Genomic DNA, 7,351 nt, shown 5'->3' with positions numbered 1-7,351 from the left:
CCATTATATAGTCACATTTCATTTTTCATTCTTACAGATTGCATTGATTTTTCAGTCAGTCAGATAGAGATGGAGAAATCATTCCACTCAGATAGAATCACACTTATCACAGTAGATAAAAAATATGGAACTGTGTTGGTGGTTAACTTCTTTTCTTATACATTGCTTTGGATTGGGGATTGTGGTGAGGATGGGGAGGGCAATGTGTATAAGACAAGTACAATTTTCTTTTCTCCAGACTTGGGCAGTGCTGCCATGTGATGTTGGAGTCTTTATGTAACTTTCTTTCATTCTATTATAGTCAAGATAGTGAGACAGTGATGATACATGAAGCATTTGTATTTCGAAGTATTTCCAGTTATAATTTTTCTTAAAGGCATGTTTTCCCTTTTCTTATGCTAAGTAATTATCTTTTTGCTGGGGTGTAATACTCTGTGCAAATGAAACAAGAGGTAGAAATTCCCTTTGGCCTCTCCTTGTTAAATAATTAGTGCTAAACTTCAATCATCAGCATTAGTGGAAGGGAGCAGCCATCTGGGGAAAACCTAGATCACTTTGTTTGGCTTTGAAATGCATCATGTGAGGTTTTTTTCCTTGTCTCCAATGTATTTTTCTTCCTAAAAACACCTAACTGTGTAGATAATAAATTGACTTTATATTGTATGATTATATAAAAATTCTTGGTGGAGGAGGATCCACTCAGGCACAAAATACTACAGTGGTATAGAGAAGAGGCTTAGGAGGGAGGTCTATGTTTTCACCTTGGTTTGCCACTTATTAGCTCTTGCCTTTGGGTAAGTTTTACCTTCCTGAGCCTCAGTTTGCTAATCTGTGAGCAAAAGTGTGGATAATTCTAGTACTTACCACTTGGGTGTGTTTGAGGAACAAAGGACTTAATGAAGGGAAAATGCTTAGCATCGTGAATGGTCCTCTGTAAGTAATCAAAAGTAATTGTTGTATCGAGCACTGTGATGGAGGCACTGATTTGGATTATCCACAAACAGGAGTACATAAAAATGTAGCAGAGGTTAGACAAGTCATTCAGATAAATAAAGCCCATGTGTCTGCTGAAGCCTGACTGCACTTTTTAAGTCCTCAACAGAACTGTCAAATGTGGACATGGAATATTAATGGCACTTGGCTCTTGTTGTCAGATTCCTTGTCTGCAGTGTTATAAGGCAACTAGCACAGGAATTTAGCAAGGACCTTTTACCTAGGTAATTAAGTATTCTTCCACAGCATTCATTTTAATGGTTATAGACTATTCCATCATATTAATGCACATCTATCTATCTGTCTGTTTAATCAAAATCTTGGACATTTTGGCTGTTTGTAATATTTCACTCTGGCAGAGACTGATACTTGTACATCAATCTCTGTTCTCCTCTTACTTTTTAATTGAACTCAAAAATTTAGCTGGATCTATGGCTGTGCAACTTACAGCTACATTTCCTACACTCCTTTGCAACTTGGGGCATGTAATTATATTCTGGCCAGTGCTATATGAGTAGCAGTGCTATGTCCCACTTCCTAGGTCTGTCCCTAAAAATGAATTAATGCCCTGGCCTTTCCTACTTTGCTCTTCACGAGAAGACGATGAGAACTGGAGCAGTAGCCCTAGTTCTAGAGATCAAAAGTGTGAGATTAGAAGTGCTGCTTAACCAGCCCTGAACTGCTTCCATAAGAAAAACACAAATGTCTCAAATGTCTGTTTTATTCATGCCATATATGCAGGGGTCTCTTTGTTTTATAAGTTACAACCTAAATCCCTATATAGGCAATGCTATGAGGATCACATTGTGTCTGTGAAATTCTGATTAGTTCTGTGGATAAGTTCCTAGGAGTAACAATTCTTACTTAAATATCATACGTATTTGAGGTATTAATAACATATTTCAAAACAATTCATCAACAGTGCATGAGCCTCCTAATTTTCCTGTGCCCACACTGGCTCTTGGTATTGTTATTTTTGTTTTTATCTTTGTCAATTGATATTTTAATTTGCATTTACTTGACTGGTTGAATACTTTTTTTTTTTAACATCTTTATTGGAGTATAATTGCTTTACAATGGTGTGTTAGTTTCTGCTATATAACAAAGTGAATCAGTTATACATATACATATGTTCCCGTATCTCTTGCCTCTTTCGTCTCCCTTCCTCCCACCCTCCATATCCCACCTCTCTAGGTGGTCACAAATCACCGAGCTGATCTCCCTGCGCTACGCAGCTGCTTCCCACTAGCTATCTATTTTACGTTTGGTAGTGTATATATGTCCATGCCTCTCTCTCGCTTTGTCACAGCTTACCCTTCCCCCTCCCCATATCCTCAAGTCCATTCTCTAGTAGGTCTGTGTCTTTATTCCTGTCTTACCCCTAGGTTCTTCATGACATTTTTTTCCTTAAATTTCATATATATGTGTTAGCATATGGTATTTGTCTTTCTCTTTCCGACTTACTTCACTCTGTATGACAGACTCTAGGTCTATCCACCTCATTACAAATAGCTCAATTTCGTTTCTTTTTATGGCTGAGTAATATTCCATTGTATATATGTGCCACATCTTCTTTATCTGTTCATCCGATGATGGACACTTAGGTTGTTTCCATCTCCGGGCTATTGTAAATAGAGCTGAAATGAACATTTTGGTACATGACTCTTTTTGAATTCTGGTTTTCTCAGGGTATATGCCCAGTAGTGGGATTGCTGGGTCGTATGGTAGTTCTATTTGTAGTTTTTTAAGGAACCTCCCTACTGTTCTCCACAGTGGCTGTATCAATTCACATTCCCACCAGCAGTGCAAGAGTGTTCCCTTTTCTTTACACCCTCTCCAGCATTTATTGTTTCTAGATTTTTTTGATGATGGCCATTCTGACTGGTGAGAGGTGATACCTCATTGTAGTTTTGATTTGCATTTCTCTAATGATTAATGATGTTGAGCATTCTTTCATGTGTTTGTTGGCAGTCTGTATATCTTCTTTGGAGAAATGTCTATTTAGGTCTTCTGCCCATTTTTGGATTGGGTTGTTTATTTTTTTGTTATTGAGCTGCATGAGCTGCTTGTAAATTTTGGAGATTAATCCTTTGTCAGTTGCTTCATTTGCAAATATTTTCTCCCATTCTGAGGGTTGTCTTGTTTATGGTTTCCTTTGCTGTGCAAAAGCTTTAAAGTTTCGTTAGGTCCCATTTATTTATTTTGTTTTTATTTCTATTTCTCTAGGAGGTGGGTCAAAAAGGATCTTGCTGTGATTTATGTCATAGAGTGTTCTGCCTATGTTTTCCTCTAAGAGTCTGATAGTTTCTGGCCTTACATTTAGGTCTTTAATCCATTTTGAGCTTATTTTTGTGTATGGTGTTAGGGAGTGATCTAGTCTCATACTTTTACATGTAGCTGTCCAGTTTTCCCAGCACCACTTATTGAAGAGGCTGTCTTTTCTCCACTGTATAGTCTTGCCTCCTTTATCAAAGGTAAGGTGACCATATGTGTGTGGGTTTATCTCTGGGCTTTCTATCCTGTTCCATTGATCTGTATTTCTGTTTTTGTGCCAGTACCATACTGCCTTGATTACTGTAGCCTTGTAGTATAGTCTGAAGTCAGGGAGGCTGATTCCTCCAGTCCGTTTTTCTTTCTCAAGATTGCTTTGGCTATTCGGGGTCTTTTGTGTTTCCATAGAAATTGTGAAATTTTTCGTTCTAGTTCTGTGAAAAATGCCAGTGGTAGTTTGATAGGGATTGCATTGAATCAGTAGATTGCTTTGGGTAATAGAGTCATTTTCACATGAATACTTTTCTTATGCTCACTGTTTGCAGTCTCGAACCATTAAAAAAAATGCTATCATACTTTTAAGTCATTTAAAGCAAACTTTTTATAATTTAAAGATATCAGGTATTCATTTTGGGTCTATCTTGAAAATGCTTCCCCAGTTTGTCGTTTACCTATAACATTTGTTTAGGATTTTATTTAGTGTTAATATCAATAAAGATCTACCAGTTGTTTTCTTTATAATTAGACTCTTTGTGGTCATGATCCCAAAGCTTAAGGTCCATAATTATTACCAATACTTTCCTAGTAAGATTTCACATTTTAATGTTTAAATCTTTAATCCATAAAAAATTATTTTTGATATATGATCTAATTTTATTTTCAGTATTGTTTTTACAGATGGGTGGCCAGTTTTTCCCATACCACTTATACCACTGCTACTTAATTATAAGCAATATCTCCCCTCTAAGATGAATTTTTATGTGTGTATAGACTTTTTTGTATGTCACAGTGACTAGGAGGTATTACCGACATTTAGAATATAGAGACCAAGGATGCTAAATATCCCTCAGGATGTGGTATAATGCTTCATACAGAAGAAATGTCCTGTCCAAAATATTTTAAAAAGTCCCATTGATAAATGCAGATATCTTCTTGTCCCACTGGTTATAATTGCCACCTTTATCATAGAAGAAATTTCCAAATTTTTATATATATGTATAGATACACACTCTGTGTTCCATCTACTGCCACTGGATTTTAAAATTTATTTATATTTGCCTGCATTGGGTCTTTTTTTTTAATATCTTTATTAGAGTATAATTGCTTTGCAATGTTGTGTTAGTTTCTGCTGTATAACAAAGTGAATCAGCTATACATGTACATATATCCTCCCCATATCCCCTCCCTCTTGCACATGCCTCCCACCCTCCCTATCCCATCCCTCTAGGTGGTCACAAAGCACGGAGCTGATCTCCCTGTGCTATGTAGCTGCTTCCCACTAGCTATCTATTTTACATTTGGTAGTATATATATGTCCATGCCACTGTCTCACTTCATCGCAGCTTACCCTTCCCCTCCCCGTGTCCTCAAGTCCATTCTCTATGTTGTCTGCGTCTTTATTCCTGTCCTGCCCCTAGGTTCGTCAGAACCTTTTTTGCCACTGGATTTTAAATGATCTTAGTTCCATCATATTAAATTGTTATTTCATTGCATTATTCTTCCTTTGTCTAAAATCCCATGGCTATCTTCCTCAAGTATTCCTTCCTGAATAATTTTGTCAAATTATTCCTGAATAACTTTGTCAGATTCCATCTTTTCATTGATATGACTTTATGCAGTTTTGTTGGAAATGTGTTCTATGAAGAAAAAAGTTTTGATTTTATTTTTATAACATATAAAAGTCAATATATTTTAATAAGGGATTATTTTACTAACTGGTATATTTGACTTTTCTCTTTTAATACTGTCTGATTTTTTGTTTCTTTGTTATTCTTTTATTTGATAATCTGATCTTTTCCTTGGTTGCTTTACATTTAAGGATTTAAATTTATATATTCTACCTTTATTGTGATAGCTTAGTGGAACAAAATAAAAATGGGTAGATGAACCAGTAATTCACAGGTGAAAGCATTAAATGGCTAATGTGTATATTATAATATAGTCTTAATATGAATATTTTAAATTAGATATTTTGGTCTATAAGTTTGGTGAAGATTAAAAAATGTAAATAGTGTGTCATTCACAATTGGTAGGAGTGTATAATCTTTTTTTTTTTGCGTTACGCGGGCCTCTCACCGTTGTGGCCTCTCCCGTTGCGGACGCGTAGGCTCAGCGGCCATGGCTCACGGGCCCAGCCGCTCCGCGGCATGTGGGATCTTCCCGGACCAGGGCACGAACCCGTGTCTCCCGCATTGGCAGGCAGACTCTCAACCACTGCGCCACCAGGGAAGCCCTGGAATGTATAATCTTTGAAAGAAGATTTAACAATATCCGCCAGTATAAATGTGCATACCCTTTGCCTTGCATATGTCTATAATCTACTTTTTTCTGTTATATTTTAGCCAGATACTCTTTGACCAAGGGGAAGTTTAACAAAAATGATATTTAAGTAGAAACTAATCATAGGTAAAATAGTTTATTTTTGCTTTTTTTTTTTTTTTTTTTTTTTTTTAATTTTTTTTATTTTTTTTTTTTTTTTTTTTTTTTTTTTTTTTTTTTTTTTTTTTTTTTTTTTTTTTTTTTTGCGGAACCGGGATTCAGTAGTTGTGGCTCACGAGCTCAGAGCGCAGGCTCAGTACTTGTGGCGCACGGGCTTAGTTGCTCCATGGCATGTGGGATCTTCCCGGACCAGGGCTCGAACCCGTGTCTCCTGCATTGGCAGGCGGGTTCTTAACCACTGCGCCCCCAGGGGAGCCCCCCTTTTTTTTTTTTTTTTTTAAACATTGGAATTTGTAAACACCTTGCTAGGGCCCTTCCTTCCAGGGTCCTGGGAGGGGTGTGAGTGTATGAGGGGACTTGGGGACTTAAAGCTCTAGTTTCATGAGCTTCAATGTAAATCTGCCTCAGAAATGGTCGGAAGAACCTAGGGGTGAGACGGGAATAAAGATGAAGACCTACTAGAGAATGGATTTGAGGATACAGGGAGGGGGAAGGGTAAGCTGGGACAAAGTGAGAGAGTGGCATGGACATATATACACTACCAAACGTAAAATAGATAGCTAGTGGGAAGCAGCTACATAGCACAGGGAGATCAGCTCGGTTGTTTGCGACCACGTAGAGGTATGGGACAGGGAGGATGAGAGGGAGGGAGATGTAAGAGGAAAGAGATATGGGGACATATGTATATGTATAACTGATTCACTTTGTTATAAAGCAGAAACTGACACATCATTGTAAAGCAATTATACTCTAATAAAGATGTTAAAAAAAATTAAACATTTCATAGCTTTCTTAACAGTTACTTATACTCCACATTTCCTCAGTTCTTTAATCATTATTATTTATTTTATAGCATTCCCCCAATTCTCAAATTAATTGTTTTATCTGATATATCGTTATATTAAAATTATTCTTTTATGTGTAGAATAATTAGGGTATATATTTTCTCATCCTTGAATATCTGAATATGTGTATTTCTGCTGCCTTCATAGGTGTATAATAGCTTGGCTGGGTATAGAATTTTGTTGCTATTTTATTTTTTCTCAAAACTCCGTAGTCATTGTTCAGTTGTTTCCCAGCTTTAATGTTATGGAAGATATGACAAATAAAAGTTATATTTGGTTTTCTTTTTAGGTAAGCTGTTTTCAGTTTGCTTGTTTTCTTGTTGATTTGTTGCTATGGATACTAATAGGAGTTTTCCTCTCTCCTTGACAGTAAAAAGTTATGCATAGATAGAGATGTACTCTGTAAAATCCTTCTTTTCTACAAAGTTTTTTTTTTTTTTAATTATTTCTCCTAAATCTGCTATATATTTTTGTGGAATTCCATATATATGTGTGCATATGTATGTATACATATATATGAAGTCTGTATGTATATGAACATATTAGGTTGGTTATTAAAATATAGTAGAATTACTTGATTTAGC

Source organism: Lipotes vexillifer, unplaced genomic scaffold (assembly GCF_000442215.2).
Source record: "Lipotes vexillifer unplaced genomic scaffold, Lipotes_vexillifer_v1.1 scaffold407, whole genome shotgun sequence".
Classification (NCBI taxonomy): domain Eukaryota; kingdom Metazoa; phylum Chordata; class Mammalia; order Artiodactyla; family Lipotidae; genus Lipotes; species Lipotes vexillifer.
Note: the sequence above shows the minus strand (reverse complement) of the source record.